Source organism: Schistocerca nitens, chromosome 5 (genome assembly GCF_023898315.1).
Source record: "Schistocerca nitens isolate TAMUIC-IGC-003100 chromosome 5, iqSchNite1.1, whole genome shotgun sequence".
In the NCBI taxonomy this organism is placed as follows: domain Eukaryota; kingdom Metazoa; phylum Arthropoda; class Insecta; order Orthoptera; family Acrididae; genus Schistocerca; species Schistocerca nitens.
Genome location: NC_064618.1, coordinates 572,720,102 through 572,737,785, shown reverse-complemented (window position 1 = coordinate 572,737,785; position 17,684 = coordinate 572,720,102). Strand labels below are relative to the sequence as shown.

Below are 17,684 nucleotides of genomic sequence, written 5' to 3'. Positions count from 1 at the left end.
TGCAGATGAAGACTCTAAATTTATTTTCGCAGTTCTTCAAGAGCAGCATCTACATTTACACTCACGTGATTACAATTCACAATTACGTGCCTGGCAGAGGGTTTATAGCGGAAAGCGTTTGACTCGGTGCCCCACTGCAGACTCCTAACTAAGGTAGGAGCATATGGGACTGGATCCCAAGTATGTCAGTGGCTCGAAGACTTCTTAAGTAATAGAACCTAGTACGTTGTCCTCGATGGTGAGTGTTCATCGGAGGTGAGGGTATCATCTGGAGTGCCCCAGGGAAGTGTGGTAGATCGGCCGTTGATTTCTATCCACATAAATGACATTTTGGATAGGGTGGATAGCAATGTGCGGTTGTTTGCTGATGATGCTTTGGTGTACGGGAAGGTGTCGTCGTTGAGTGACTGTAGGAGGATACAAGATGACTTGGACAGGATTTGTGATTGTTGTAAAGAATGGCAGCTAACTCTAAATATAGATAAATGTAAATTAATGCAGATGAATAGGAAAAAGAATCCTGTAATGTTTGAATACTCCAGTAGTAGTGTAGCGCTTGACACAGTCACGTCGATTAAATATTTGGGAGTAATATTGCAGAGCGATATGAAGTGGGACAACCATGTAATGGCAGTTGTGGGGAAGGCGGATGGTCGTCTTCGGTTCATTGGTAGAATTTTGGGAAGATGTGGTTAATCTGTAAAGGAGACCGCTTAAAGAACGCTGGTGCGACCTATTCTTGAGTACTGCTCGAGCGTCTGGGATCCCTATCAGGTCGGATTGAGAGCGGACATAAAAGCAATTCAGAGGCGGGCTGCTAGATTTGTTACTGGTAGGTTTGATCATCACGCGAGTGTTACGGAAATGCTTCAGGAACTCGGGTAGGGGTCTCTAGAGGAAAGGAGGCGTTCTTTTCGTGAATCGCTACTGAGGAAGTTTAGAGAACCAGCATCTGAGTTTGACTGCAGTGCAATTTTACTGCCGCCAACTTACATTTCGCGGAAAGACCACAAAGATAAGATAAGAGAGATTAGGGCTCGTAGAGAGACATACAGGCAGTCATTTTTCACTCGTTCTGTTTGGGAGTGGAACAGGGAGAGAAGATGCTAGTTGTGGTACGAGGTACCCTCCCCACGCACCGTATTCTGGATTGCTGAGTATGTATGTAGATGTAGATTTAGATATAGAACCACCTTCAAGCTTCCTCGCTGGGAAAACGGGTAGGCGTCAATAAAATTTGTGACACTGAGGATAAGGTAAAGGATAGAAATTTCATGAGAAGATCCTGCCGCAAGGAAAACCGCATTTGTTTTAATGATTACCACTCCCAAATAATGCATGTATCATATCCATGGCACTCTGTCCCCTATTTAGCGGTAGTACGAATCCAGCTACCCTCCTTTGAACTTTTCTATGTCTTCCGTAAATACTATTTTTTCCAGATCCCGCGCTCAACAGCAATAATACAGAAAAAAGCGGACAAGCATTGTGTAAGCAGTCTCTCTAGTACGCCTGTTGCATTTTCTAAGCGTTCTCCAGTAAATCACAGCCTTTAGTTTGCTTTCCCCGCAAGATCACATATATCTAATCGTCCCAAATTAAGTTATTCGTAATTGTAACCTCTAAATACTTAGTTGAATTTACAGCCTTTTGATATGTGTGATTTATCGTGTAACCGAAATTAAGTGGATTCCTTTTAGTACTCACGTGGATAACTCACATTTTTCATTATTCAGAGTCAATTGCCACTCTTCGTACCATACACACATCTTGTCTAAATAATTTTGCAACTTGTTTGAACATCTGGTGACTTCACTAGACGGACGATGACTGCTTCATCTGCAAACAATCTAAGAGGGGTGCTCAGATTGTCTGATAAATCGTTCATGTAGATCAGGAACAGCAGAGGGCCTACAACGCTTCCGTGGGGAACGCCAGATATTACTTCTGTTTTACTCGAAAACTTTCCGTCAGTTACTACCAACCGTAACCTCTTGACAGGAAATCACAAATCCATTCGCACATATGAGGCAATGCTTCATAGGCACACAATCAGGGGTGGCTTGTGAGGAACGGTGTCGTAAGCCTTCTGGAAATCCAAAAATATGGAATCAATTTGACGTTCCCTGTCTACAGCACTCACTGCTTCGTGAGAATAAAGAGCTAGTTATGTTTCACAAGAACGATGTTTTCTGAGTCCGTGTTCGCTACTTGTCAACAAATCGTTTTCTTCGAAGTAATTCATAGAGTCCGAACGCAGTATATTTTCCAAAATTCTACTGTAAGTCGACGTTAGTGATGTTATTGTTGTGGTCTTCAGTCCTGAGACTGGTTTGATGCAGCTCTCCATGCTACTCTATCCTGTGCAAGCTTCTTCATCTCACAGTACCTACTGCAACCTACATCCTTCTGTATCTGTTTAGTGTATTCATCTCTTGGTCTCCCTCTACGATTTCTACCCTCTACGCTGCCCACCATTACTAAATTGGTGATCCCTTGAAGCCTCAGAACATGTCCTACCAACCGATCCCTTCTTCTAGTCAAGTTGTGCCACAAACTTCTCTTCTCCCCAATCCTATTCAGTACCTCCTCATTAGTTATGTGATCTACCCATCTAATCTTCAGCATTCTTCTGTAGCACCACATTTCGAAAGCTTCTACTCTCTTCTTGTCCAAACTATTTATCATCCATGTTTCACTTCCATACATGGCTACACTCCATACAAATACTTTCAGAAACGACTTCCTAACACTTAAATCTACACTCGATATTAACAAATTTATCTTCTTCAGAAACGCTTTCCTTGCCATTGCCAGTCTACATTTTATATCCTCTCTACTTCGACCATCATCAGTTATTTTGCTCCCCAAATAGCAAAACTCCTTTACAACTTTAAGTGTCTCATTTCCTAATCTAATTCCCGCAGCATCGCCCGACTTAATTCCACTACATTCCATTATCCTCGTTTTGCTTTTGTTGATGTTCATCTTATATCCTCCCTTCAAGACACTGTCCATTCCGTTCAACTGCTCTTCCAAGTCCTTTGCTGTCTCTGACAGAATTACAATGTCATCGGCGAACCTTAAAGTTTTTATTTCTTCTCCATGGGTTTTAATATCTACTCCGAATTTTTCTTTTGTTTCCTTTACTGCTTGCTCAATATACAGATTGAATAACATCGGGGAGAGGCTACAACCCTGTCTCACTCCCTTCCCAACCACTGCTTCCCTTTCATGTCCCTCCACTCTTATAACTGCCATCTGGTTTCTGTACAAATTGTAAATAGCCTTTCGCTCCCTGTATTTTACCCCTGCCACCTTCAGAATTTGAAAGAGATTACTCCAGTCAACATTGTCAAAAGCTTTCTCCAAGTCTACAAATGCTAGAAACGTAGGTTTGCCTTTTCTTAATATAGCTTCTAAGATAAGTCGTAGGGTCAGTATTGCCTCAAGTGTTCCAACATTTCTAAGGAATCCAAACTGATCTTCCCCGACGTCGGCTTCTACCAGTTTTTCCATTCGTCTGTACAGAATTCGCGTTAGTATTTTGCAGCCGTGACTTATTGAACTGACAGTTCGGTAATTTTCACATCTGTCAACACCTGCTTTCTTTGGGATTGGAATTATATTCTTCTTGAAGTCTGAGGGTATTTCGCCTGTCTCATACATTTTGCTCAACAGATGGTATAGTTTTGTCAGGACTGGCTCTCCCAAGGCTGTCAGTAGTTCTAATGGAATGTTGTCTACTCCCGGGGCCTTATTTCGACTTAGGTCTTTCAGTGCTCTATCAAATTCTTCACGCAGTATCATATCTCCCATTTCATCTTCATCTACATCCTCTTCCATTTCCATAATATTGTCCTCAAGAACATCGCCCTTGTATAGTCCCTCTATATACTCCTTCCACCTTTCTGCTTTCCCTTCTTTGCCTAGAACTGGGTTTCCATCTGAGCCCTTGATATTCATACAAGTGGTTCTCTTTTCTCCGAAGGTCTCTTTAATTTTCCTGTAGGCAGTATCTATCTTACCCCTAGTGAGGTAAGCCTCTACATCCTTACATTTGTCCTCTAGCCATCCCTGCTTAGCCATTTTGCACTTCCTGTCGAACTCATTTTTGAGACTTTGTAATCCTTTTTGCCTGATTCATTTACTGCATTTTTATATTTTCTCCTTTCATCAATTAAATTCAGTATTTCTTCTGTCACCCAGGGATTTCTAATAGCCCTCGTCTTTTTACCTACTTGATCCTCTACTGCCTTCACCACTTCATCCCTCAAAGCTATCCATTCTTCTTCTACTGTATTTCATTCACCCATTCTTGTCAATTGTTCCTTTATGCTCTTCCTGAAACTCTCTACAACCTCTGGTTCTTTCAGTTTATCCAGGTCTCATCTCCTCAAATTCCCACCTTTTTGCAGTTTCTTCAGTTTTAATCTATAGTTCATAACCAATAGATTGTGGTCAGAGTCTACATCTGCCCCTGGAAATGTCTTACAATTTAAAAACTGGTTCCTAAATCTCTGTCTTACCATTATATAATCTATCTGATATCTTATAGTATCTCCAGGGTTCTTCCATGTATACAACCTTCTTTCATGATTCTTGAACCAAGTGTTAGCTATGATTAAGTTATGCCCTGCGCAAAATTCTACCAGGCGGCTTCCTCTTTCATTTCTTAGCCCCAATCCATATTCACCTACTTTGTTTCCTTCTCTCCCTTTTCCTAGCGTCGAATTCCAATCACCCATGACTATTAAATTTTCGTCTGCCTTCACTACCTGAATAATTTCTTTTATCTCATCATACATTTCATCAATTTCTTCGTCATCTGCAGAGCTAGTTGGCATATAGACTTGTATTACTGTTGTTGGCGTGGGCTTCGTGTCTATCTTGGCCACAATAATGCATTCACTATGTTGTTTGTAGTAGCTTACCCGAACTCCTATTTTTTTTAATTCATTATTAAACCTACTCCTGCATTACCCCTATTTGATTTTGTGTTTATAACCCTGTATTCACCTGACCAAAAGTCTTGTTCCTCCCGCCACCGAACTTCGCTAATTCCCACTATAACTAACTTTAACCTATCCATTTCCCTTTTTAAATTTTCTAATCTACCTGCCCGATTAAGGGATCTGACATTCCACGCTCCGATCCGTAGAACGCCAGTTTTCTTTCTCCTGATAACGACGTCCTCCTGAGTAGTCCCCACCCGGAGATCCGAATGGGGGACTATTTTACCTCCGGAATATTTTACCCAAGAGGACGCCATCATCATTTATCCATACAGTAAAGCTGCATGCCCTCGGGAAAAATCACGACCGTAGTTTCCCCTTGCTTTCAGCCGTTCGCAGTACCAGCACAGCAAGGCCGTTTTCGTTAATGTTACAAGGCCAGATCAGTCAATCATCCAGACTGTTGTCCCTGCAACTACTGAAAAGGCTGCTGCCCCTCCGTTGTGGTTGCACCTACGGTACGGCTATCTGTGTCGCTGAGGCACGCAAGCCTCCCCACCAACGGCAAGGTCTATGGTTCATGGGGGGAGGAATAATAGTAAGAAGCTAAATATTACCATTTGGCCATCTGACGCACAGATATCTGTTCGTCCAGAATCCTGAGGCACATGCTGCTGGCCATTTACATCATGCAGTATTGGTAGAGCACAAATACTGTAATTTATAATTCTGGACTACACTACTATACAACATTACACTACACTACACAGTACTACACTACGCTACTGTTCTTGTTAGCAGGACCAAGCTGGATTTCTCATTTGTCTGGATAATTAACCCTTGGTGCGCTGTGGTGCAACTGAGCTATGCCACCCAGGGTGCAAAGATTGGGAGATGGCTGTCACGGTCTCGGGAAATCCTTACCGGTCCTCCCGAGGCTGCTCCCCGTTTCCAGAATGTTGTGGTAGGTGGATGTTACTTCTTGGCGCGTCTCTTTATCATGACGTATAGCCTCTTCTCTGTTGTCTCTAAGCTATGTAGCTTGCAATTCATAGCCTAATATTTTAGCTGTTAGCGAGTTCAGGTTCTGCCACAGCTTCTCAATCTTTATTATATTGTAGACTGTCGCATTTCCAAATACGTTCCTGTCCTGCTCTGTTGCTTCTAGACTAAGGGTGCCAGTGCACCACATTTACAATTGCCTGTGGTGCGTTGCCGCATTTTTGGGAAACAGCTAGGACATGCTCCATGTCCGACAGGTAATTTATAGCTCCCTTCATCGGAAGGAAGAATGTCATTCTTGTTCTTTCTTCTCCATTAAGAAGGAATTAGTAGGTTCTCCTCCTTGTTTCTGGCCTGTCCCAGATTGCTTGCTATCCCCTATCAATGCATTCCTTTATTTCCCTATTCGGTACGGTTCTTGTGCCCAGTATCTCCTTTACTTTATCATGTTTGCGCTTTTTGAGCCAATATCATGCAACTCTCTTTCTTGCTGCTAGGTCTAGATGAATCAAGTTTAACATCACCTGGGATTCGGAATGGAACAAGCGGCTAGAAGACAAAGCGGACCTCTGTCGGAAACATGTAACAAGTCCTTCAACGAAAGTTGCAGTCAAGATGTGAAAGCCGACAGGAGAACTTATCTCAACAGAAGAAATTATTTCGACTGTTAACACATACCTGTGCTCACAGAACCACATTACAAACGAAAACGTTGGAAAGAGGTTATTTGAATACAAAGAGAACTGCGTCAGAAAGGGTTCATTTTAACTAAAACGTAAGTGTCCCGTTGTTGGGACAAGAAACTTTTACAACGTTTTCGTATTGCTGTAAATGTGTCAGTGAAAGTCACAGGATGTATAATTTTCATGGTTTTTTGACGATCTTATCATGACGTTGCGAATTTCCTGTAACCTAGAAAATTCTATGACCTTGTGAAGTCGTCGATGCCTTTACGTGTTCGACCTTCTACTGGACTAGATTGGAAGAATGTGGCCTATCAGACTGGCCTATCAGACTGGTCTATCAGACTTTCAACAGCTATCAGTAGAGTTATCACGATTAGATACCTACCTTGTGTTACAATGTTTCATCAAAGTCAAGTAGTGATAAGAAACTATTTGATAACTTCTCTGCTGTGATATGCATTAATTTTTTCTCGCAGTAAGGCGTCGAACAGAGGGCAGGTCAGTATACATTGTGTGCACAAGGTTAATATTTTAATGCAGTTGGTATGTACGTAATTCTATATCATGTGCCACAAGGCGTAGTCAGTAAAGGAGAGTATTAAAGTGAGTGTAACTATATTAGTCAAAACCCTACGTGGATTTTACGGGCGTCAACGTTTAATTTGTTTGTATCGTACAGCATCGTTAGTGTCAGACATCGGGAGCAGCATCGTTACAAGTTGAACTTAATGTGAGAGAAGTAATCAGTAACGGGAGAATTGAATCCCTGTTGATTTTCACGAGCTGTGTAGCACCCAGCTGAACTTCTCGGTGTCTGCTGCACTTCAGTGGAGTGACTCGTGACACTTCTTCGTTGGTGTCTCGTAGTTAACACACGTGCTTGTAAGTAATTGTTTTCTCGTATTTTGACTACGCTTCCGTCGGTACAAACAAAAAAATCCAGAGAGAATCGTCCACACCAAAGCGGAGTGTGAAACTCCTGAAACTCCCTGAAAGATTAAGCCTGTGTTGCGGACCGGAACGCAATACTGGACCTTAGATGCGGCTAAGCTAATTCTCCTGACACCCTTTCTTCCGGAAATACTGGTCTGGCAAGATATGCAGGAAAGTTTCTACGAAGTTTGCAAAGTAGGGGGGACATGTACTGGCAGTACTGAAACTGTAAAAGCTGATCGTAAGTTGTGCCTGGATAGCTAAGCTGGTAAGAACATAGCCCACGAAAGGCAAGGGTGCCATCCGAGTCCCCATCGGCATACAGTTTATATCTATCACGACGTTCCTCACGCAGAATGTTCATATTCCGTGGCATTGTCAGTTAGGTCTTTCGCTCCTTTACAATGTCTAAAACCATATGACAGATAAGAACTTAAACCCGTAGCTCTGCTTTTCGTGGTAAGCTCTCTGATAGCTGGTAAATAGAGAACACATCAAAGACCTAAACAATCCACAACCTATATTTTCTCCCTATATGATTGATCCCAATCTACGTGTGACGATATGGCAGTCTAGCAATAAATTTCAGAATTAAAACACAATACTGAAATTGTAACTGGATAAAACGGACCACGTGTTTCTTCCCACAATACCTCACGAAACAGCCAAAGGTACTTAGTATCATTATAATCTGCTACGCACGCCATTAGTTTTATTTACTAAAATTCCTTTCTTTCCTTTGCTTACTGGTTTTCTAAGTATAAATTTTAGAATATCTATTCATAAAAATTATAACAAAACCTTTTGTCTACATCTATATCATACTCCGCAAGCCACCTAACAGTGTTTAGCAGAGGGTACTTCTAGTACCACTACCTGATCCGTCCGTCTCTGTTCCACTCGCGAATGGCGTCTGGAAAGAATGAACTGTCGGTAAGCCTCTGTGTTACCTCTAATTTCTCGAATTTTCTCGTCGTGGCCATTTTGCGAGCTTATGTGGGAGAAATGTTCTCTCAAAATTTCAGTAGTATATCTCCCCGTAATGCACAACGCCTCGTTCTAACGTGTGCCACGGAGTTTGAGCATCTCTGTAACGCTCTCGCACCGACTAAACGATCCCGTGACGAAACGCGCCCCTCTTCGTTGGATATTCTCATCTCCTCTATCAATCCTAGCTGGTAGGGATCCCATTTTGATTAACGGTACTCAAGAATTTACTTCCTTCGTGGATGAGTTACACGTCCTTAAGATTCTTCCTATGAATTTCAATCTGGCATCTGTTTTTCCTACTATTTGTATTATGTGATCGTTCAACTTAAGGTCGCTCTGCATAGTTACGACTTGACATTTTACACTGGATACAGTTTCCAGTAGTTTGTCATCAATAATGTAGTCGTGAAGTAGTGCATTTCTTTTCATATGCATGCGCAATATGTTAAATTTGTTCACGTTCGGGGTCAACTGCAACAGCCTTCATCGTTCATCAATCCCTTGCAAGTCACACTGCGAATTGGTTCTGTCTTCCGGCGTTGCTACTTTCATTCGACATTCTTTGACGGATTAAGGTAACGTGGGCTTCGGCGAGAAGCATCCATTTCGCTCTTTTTTCTTATCTGAAGTGACCTTCGATTATGTCGTTGTATCATTCTGTTCTTAACTCTTGGAAACCAGCGAAGAGCTTCTTCAAGCCCTAAGCTATCCATTTTCCTGTCAACATGTCCTGTTTCCTCAATTTCATTTGCACTGTTTCGTGTAATTGCGTTTTCCACTCCAATCTATCCCCCCACCCATTAGTTCATTTTTCTATTTATCCAAGTCATACAGTATAAATACCCCCACCACTATAGCACCACTAGATGATCAGAACTCTCATTTTGAAATAGTTTTGTATTCAAAGACCACGTTCCACTACTTCAGCTCAAAACACCAAAACCCCCTAACTGATTCTTACAATTCGGAAGCTCTATTTAGATTAGATTTAGAAAGCACTTCAGGCTATCCTTGCTCTCCTGTTTATTATGTATTCTGTGTCACTCAGTCGTTGTCTTCAGTTGTTCTACATACAGAAACTCGTAAGTCGGTTATACAAATTAATTGTTAATTTGTTACCTTTCTTTGGTGTCTTTATATACACTGACTGACAAAGAGGAGAGTACCCAGAAGGTTAGGAGGAAACGAAATGAAACTTCGCTGGTTGAGGAGATATGAGATGTTATTGCAGTAACGACCAAATTTAGTCAAATTTCCAAAGGACTTCGCAGTGTGAGCGCATTTGTCACTATGAGTTACACCCTCTCTGCCTTGGATGCATTCACTGATCCGGTTGGGAAAGATGTCATAGCCGGTGTATCCTCTGCTGAGGGAAACTGGCCCACGACTGTTGTCACTAGTCCTTGATATCCTGTCTGCTGAAACTGGGACGGAATTAAAGTCTGAGTTAGTCCCAAACATATCCTCTCGGCTACACATTTGGGGATCTTGAGACCACGGCAGTACCTCTGCGTCACGCAGACAGCTCGTAGTCCCACGCGCCTGTTGAAAAATGACATCACGAAACATGAGAGAAAATACGTGTGGACGCGGGATGTCCGTGTAGTCAGAGTTCCCTCAATCACTACCAGTCGTGACCTGAAGTCATAACCGACAGCTCCCCACACCATGATGCCAGGAATAACTCTGCTATGCTGCTCATCACTGATAACAATGTGGCGCCATTGATCAGCAATCCATGTTTCCCTGCCACGGCACAGCTCCAAAGGTAGCTGTTTGTGCTGTGATGCTAATGGCAGCCCTACGCATAAGACGGTAATTCCCTGGTCTGGTTGTTGCTAGTTTCCAATCAATGGTGCAAACCACACAGATTGTTGCGCGGAGTTCATTACGTGATCTCGGATGGCAGGCACAGATAAAAAGGGGGTTACGATGTGCTCCATGCACAATACGGGCGAATCTCCCTTGTGACTGTCAGTCGTGGTCGACCAGATCGGCGACGACGATTACGCCTGTCCTTATGTTCCCATGCAGTCGACCATCGACCCATTGTCACATATGAATGCCTGTAAAATCTGGATATTTCACGGTTCGACGAGTCGGCCAAATGGCCTCAATGAGGGGCTTTCGAACCTGTCAGGTGTTGAAAACGCAGTGCCACATGAGTACGCGAAGTATCTGGTCCTTCACAGCGTTCACACAACACCTGACACTCTTAATGTCTGTTATGTAACTTACCAGGCCTCGTAACAACAACAAACACGAGAAACACTAATGCACTATGGTGGCCGTCCTAGCTGTTACAAAGAATAGCAACTCTGTAACCATTTACGTACACACCATCGATGTGACATTGGCATCAGACATGGGTTCTAGGTAACGCACTTTTTGTGCCAAGCGGTGTATTATGATAGCCTTTTTATAACTGATTTTCAAGTCTACTTCCAAACTTCATCTATTCTTTCAATAGTTGTTGAAATTTATCTACACTGAGGCACAGAGCGGGCGAACACACTAAGAAAAATGAAACAAAAATCACAAAATCAGAGCGATATGCATCAAAAGTAAAGAACATCGCGTAGGAAAGCCGAAAATTAAAACACTAAAAATTCGCTGGGCGGTGTCATGCGTAGGTCAATTGAGGGTCACAATTCCAGTTTAATGGACAATAATTTACATCATAAAGTAGGCATGAACATGTGAGTAACCTGGAAAATATGCCGTGTCGTATAATAAAGATTGGTTAAAAATCTATACGAATCTCTACAGAACATCTCTCTCCCGAATTGATAGAAATAAAAACGGTATTATTTTCTTTGATCCACTTCGGTCATCTTCAAAGGTAACAACTCTTTGGATGTAGATTTTTTTTCTCTCATATTTCCAGAAACCTCTCAATGGATACCTGCAATTTGAACTATTAAGTACCAGAGATACTTGTTGATACTGGTGTATGCGGAGTGGGTGGCCCACAATTTTTGTGTCTCATCTGGTTTTGCAGGAATGTACTTTGAAGTGTTACTCTCAGTTATCGTATTAGTATGTTACGCAAATTGTGAAGAGTAGGATTTGAGACCGCAAAGCATGTGTCATTTCAAACAGGTTGTACCGATATGAATCTCCTAAAGAAAAAAAAAAAGAAATGAAAATGTCGTATGGCACTGTTGACTGTGATATACCACAAGAGATCGAGGGGGATGGGAGGTAAAGGGGAGGGGAGGTTCAGCCGCCTGTCGGTAGGCTGTCCGCCTTCCCGCTCATTGGCCCCTTTCTTCACGAGTATGTGAGAGATGCGTCGTATGTATATTTTTAGAGCGTATGTTTAAGTGTAATGGATGTGTATGTAGTGAGGTGTCATGTTAGTCTTGTGGGATGATGACTGGAAAGGGTGTCTCTCGAATAGCGCCAACGGGGCTGCTTTACGTTTCCGTCCGACTGACGGATCACCATCAGTAGTCTTGCACGCAATCATTTCATTCTCGGAGGGGTTTGGAATTTAATCCAGGATATTGCCTCAAAGATTGGTGAACAGAAACTTTACGCCGCCACCTCTCCTCCCCTTGACAACTGCCTTGCCGCAGTGGTATCAGTGGTTCCCGTCAGATCACCTAAGTTAAACACTGTCGGGCTTGGCACTTGGATGGACGATCGTCTGGTCTGGCGAGCGCTGTTCGCAAGTGGGGTGCACTCAGTCCTTGTGAGTCGAATTAAGGACTCCAGTCTCGTATACTGACAACGGCTGGGAGAACGGTGTGCTGACCACATGACTCTCCATGTCCACAACCAGTACACCTATAGGCTGAGGATGACATGGCGATCGGTCAGTATCGCTGGGCCTTCCGAGGCTTGTTCGGACGAAAAGAGAATCCTGCTCCCCTGTCGGTCAAATGCTGGCAGTAAAAATATCATCCACAGGATTCGACTCCACTTCCCTCCGAGCTGAGAGTCATTGGAAAGGAGTGCGCTGCCGACGTCGGCTACGGAAGTGGTTGGAACCTTTATAATAGACAGGAAGCTGTTTTAGTGACCAGGACTTGGACTAAATCACTGCAGGTTGTGGCTCATTGTCGGTGCCCCGGGGATTATTCGGATAGCTGAGCCAATGGGGAACTCCTACGCTTGAGGCATAAAGATAATATCAAAACTACTACACGAGGGGTTGCAGCAAAGTTCATTCATTTGTACAGGACAGCATGACATGTTCGTCGATTCGCTTGTCAGAAAAGATGAGTATAGGGAAATGCACCTTTCTGGATGCATCAGCGGCAGGCACTTGGGTGTGGGGAATAGATCTGATTATTTGCCATTGTACTTCTCTAGTTATCATGCTGATGTTGCCGGTTCTCAAGTTTCTCATTTCCCGCAAAAAAGTGACAGTGTTGATGGCGAAAAAACAAGGTCTTTTAACTACTTGTTTGCGTTAACACCAAGTCCGTATCTAGCATGTCATATTTTCTGACTAAGAATTCTGCCTCGTGATGACTGGGTGTTGTGTGATGTCCTTAGGTTAGTTAGGTTTAAGTAGTTCTAAGTTCTAGGGGACTGATGACCATAGATGTTAAGTCCCATAGTGCTCAGAGCCATTTGAACCATTTGAACATTGACTCAGAATGGAGAGGTTCCTCTTCCTCAGCATTCTGTGAAATTCTGCGGAATAGTAGTTCACTTAGGCCAAGACTCTCCAGCGATCTTAACCTGGTATAATAGCAATCCTACCTCCTACATGACTACGCGTTCAGGACATCTATTAATGACAGCTGGCCTAGCGCGTCACACTCTATTGACGAAGAGAATGACAGTAATCACTGAAAGCGACAACTGTCGCAGCTTTAGCATCGAGTTCATGGGAGCTCTCGGTGGATGTAGAACATGTGAAGTTATAATGAAATCATACTGCTCGATGCAAAAGTGCTAATAACGATGACCCACCTCGCCCTTCAGAGTAATCAGGACGCGTTCACTGGCAGCGTGGCAAGCAAAGCACCCATCAGCTGTTAGAGACAATTCATCAAAGGAATAATGGCACTGGGAAATGAATTAAATCATTGGGGAAGGTTGAAATTTTGTGCCGGACCGGGACTCGAACCCGGATTTCCCGATTCTCGCGAACAGTCGCACTAACCGCCTCGGCCATCCGGATTTGGCCCCTGACCGACCCAAATTTCTTTCTTATCCACACATTACTGACATAGTGCCCCTGCCCATTACCCTCATTACTCATAGCGATCGCTAATTCCCATAGGAGTTGGGAGTGTGTGTCCATCGCACTGATAGGACCATTACGCTACCTGTGTGTGTGTGTGTGTGTGTGTGTGTGTGTGTGTGTGTGCGTCGTCTGAAAGAACAGACGCCACATTTGCTCCTGCAGCTTCATATATCAATTAATCAAAGGAATAATGGCAGAGGCTTCTCTTGGGAAATGAATTAAATCATTGGCGAACGTTGAAACTTTGTGCCGCACCGGGACTCGGAAGTCAGATGTCTCCGTTTCTCGCGAACTCGCGTTGATCGCTTCGGCCATCCGCACACGGTCCGTGACCGGCCGAAATTTCCGGCTTACCACACAATACTGACGTAGCGCCCATGTCCATTATTCTCACTACTCGTAACGATCCGGTACAAATTATTAACCGTCCCCAGTGATTTAATTCGTTGTCCAATAGCAGCTACTACCATTATTTCTTTGATTGACTGTCGTATAAATGAACAGGGTCAAATTTGGCGTCAGTTCTTTCGGACACGCAACGAACTTTTTACAAGTATTTTGCCAGATAGGTCTGAACGTCGTGTGCCATAACCTGTACAGGGCGCATGATTGTCATATTTTATATAAAGACGCCACTCAAAACTGTTGTACCAGAAGTGAACGTTAGTGTTCACCTACAACTACCAAGTACTCTTTTATTAAATCGTCCGTAAAAGGGGAGCAAATACTTTGCTAATGGTAGTGAAATTTTGAAGCTCATCAGAACGGTACGCTCACTTGATTTTTCTTCCTGCTCTTCTGAGAGCTTCCTTTTAAATTTTAAAACCTATTGCACACACTCAGGTGCTTCCCATTACCCGTTTCCACATTCTTCGACGTAGTAACCCATGTAGTGCCTTTGTAGATTGAACTTGGTGAAAGCAGTATCTTGCGATACATTAAACGTTTTGTGCACCTCTCTTTCTGTGTAGAAGATTCCTCGAACTGCGGATCGACATGCACAGACATTGTCGGTGTTAACAATATCGACTAGCTGTTACTGCTATTAGCTGGCGCCGCTGTCAAAACTTACGCTCCTGTACTTCACACTCCCTTGTTGCCAGGATCACATGGTGCACAGTGTGAACGCATCTCCCTCACTTCCCACTACGCCGCAAGTGGCGTGCTCGGGAGTACGAGGGTGAGCGGGAGCGATGTGAGTAAAATTAAAAGGAAGGAGAACTTCTTACTGACTCTGAAGTCTTTCGGCACCAAACGTTCCCTTGTTTATAAGTAAACATAAAAACGTAAATCCTCTTGAAACTTAAACTCTCAAAGATGAAGATCCTCTTAAAATTATAATCCTCTTGAAATACAACCTCTTAATAAATTAAAGTTCTGTTAGGAGAAACCTGAGATTGCTCTTAACCACGCCAAACTTCTAGCCGGCTAAGACCCTTCTGGAGACTAAAATGCTCTAAAAATCCTATAATACTTCTTGAAAATAAAACTCACTGTAACAGAAAGTATTTTCTGGGGGGAAGCTCTTCTCTTGAAATATATATTAGGTTTCCTAAGTTAAAAACTGGCGTCTTCCAAGCTGGGAATCAATTACCAGGTCTCTTTGAAATTTCGAGCTATATTCATCTCCAAGCCTGTTAACTATGTCCCAATATTGTAACGTGACGTAATAGCACTAGTCTTCTAATGGATTTCGCTTTCTTTAGATATGATACCACGTACTCAGTTAACCACAGCTGTCGTTCCTAGCCCTCCTGCCCAATATAAGCACCTTACCCGAAGATATCGCATTGGCTGTTGTTCTATTAACGGGTGCCAATTTCTTCTTGGCGTGGAGACGCACTCTGTCTTAAAAATTTGCAATATTACGAACACTATCAGTCAATGATAAGATCAGTTACACTTGTAAAATTTTTTATTTCCTAAAAGGAAAGGCCAGCCCGGTTTCGGGACCTGTGTTCCATCTTCAGGTCTATCTGCAAGTTTATAAATAAATAATGATGTACATCCAAATAGTTAGCATTAAAAAAGCTAAGCAGAACTCATAATAAAATTCTTAAGAAAAAACCCAGTGTACGTACATCAAATGTGAGTCCATAAAAGTCGAATAACAGAGGTTAAATTAGGTTAAAATAGTGCATCCTGGGTCCATGGCATAAACTAGAGACCCCTTCAATTCCTAGGCCTAAAAGAAAACCTCTCACAGAGTAGCATCTTCGTAAAAAGACATAGGTCCCTAAATTAAAAGAGCGGAACCATCGTAAATAAGATCAACATATTAAACGACCAAACATCCTATAATCCCCATTCCAAAATTTACGAAGGTTCGGGCTTAAAGGCGCATGGGAATTCCTAAGGGACCAAACTGCATAGGTCAACGGTCCCTCCTAGACTTACACACTACTTAAACTAAGTTAAACTAACTTACGCTAAGAACTACACACACACACACATACACACACACCCAAGCCCGAGAGAGGGCTCGAACTTCCGGCGGGAGTGGCCGTGCAGCCCGTGCAGAAACGCCTCAAACCGCGCGGCCACTCAGAGCGGCTGCCAGACATGGATCAGCATAAAGTTGGGTAGGCAGTCTTTCAAATACTGAAACAAACAAAAAAGGATATATAGTCTATACAACTACAGGCATGTGTGAGTAGACCATGTGATCCCTGAGTGGAGGTTGTGACTTACCAGTGTTGCATATACACCTGTTAGTCCCGTATTATGCACAAGCGAAAGTTGAAATACCGGCGAGAGAGGCCGTGTATCCGTAACGTAAGTGAATGCATCGCTCGCGCCACTGACGGCCAAAATCTGAACTATACCTCTTGAGAACTGTCGATAAACTAAAGAAAATGGAAGAAAAAAATTACAAGGCATTTTATAGCCTACTAATAATACAGATGAAGCAGCCAAAAAATTACAGCAATATTGATCACAGTAACAATAGCTAATACAATAAAAACCTCAATGAAAGATTTTTAAGAAATATTCCTAACATCAACAATAGCCACATCAATTGAAGACCAAATGGAGACACAGTATAAGACTACACTTAAACTCATGTCAGGTGCTGTCTCCAACTAGTACTTGGCTTCTCCGTGTCCTTCACAGTGTCACTCAACATCTGACACTGTTCACGTCCCTTATATACCCTAAGAGGCGTGCTGACAACATTAAACAAGAATAATCATCTGACAGTGTTCACGTCCCTTATATACGCTACCAGCGTGGTAACAACAGCAAAGAAGAATAACATTAACGCACTCTGGTGCCTTTATCTATCTGCCACAGAGAATTTCAACTCTAATCATTAACATAACTTCCGACGATGTGTACTTGTAAGAAGCTAGATTGTCATCTGTCAGTATCTACAGATTTTCTTCTAGTAAGGCTTAGCCACAGACTTCTTTCCTTGCCTATCTCTAGTTAGTAGTTCTTCATTTTGTGCTTTATCTCCTGTCGTAACATTAGCGAATGTCAGAAAGAGCGTGTATTTTATATGGCTTGGCCCACTTACATTTTTATTCTGGCCTATCAAATTATCTATTAGACAGCCGTATCGGGGGACATCCTCTTCTTATTCCGCTCTTGGTTTTAATACGTTGTTCACTAAAAACATCTTACAGAAAAAAAATTAATTTTCCTATGAGTGTAGGACCACTGTCCCAGGCACTCTATTGTATTCAACATCATCATCTTCATCATCGTATCCAGTTTTGGTTTAAGCGTCCTTGCGTCTATATTTGTATAATATTTTAGGTATTAATTCTTCTGGCATCCTTTGAACGTGTTGATGCCATTTCTTTCTGCACTCCTCTATTTTTTGAAGCATGCTTTTGTACCCAGTTCATTCCTTATTCCACTACTTTTCATCCGATCTGTGAGTCTGTAACCAGTCATAGGTCGTAA

General features: G+C 42.6%; 1 protein-coding gene across 2 annotated transcripts in view; it reads left to right on the top strand.

Moving 5' to 3' along the window:
• Window positions 1-1,077: 1,077 nt before the first annotated feature.
• The window catches only part of LOC126259398 (UDP-glycosyltransferase UGT5-like), a 112,688-nt gene continuing 96,081 nt past the window's right edge, over window positions 1,078-17,684 (top strand). Inside the window, exon 1 of one of the 2 annotated variants that reach the window (XM_049956169.1) lies at window positions 1,078-1,157. The gene's annotated coding sequence lies outside the window, so the exon portion shown is untranslated. Of the gene's footprint in view, window positions 1,158-7,082; window positions 7,142-17,684 lie in introns of those variants that run through there. The other variant, XM_049956170.1, reaches the window with a different exon arrangement.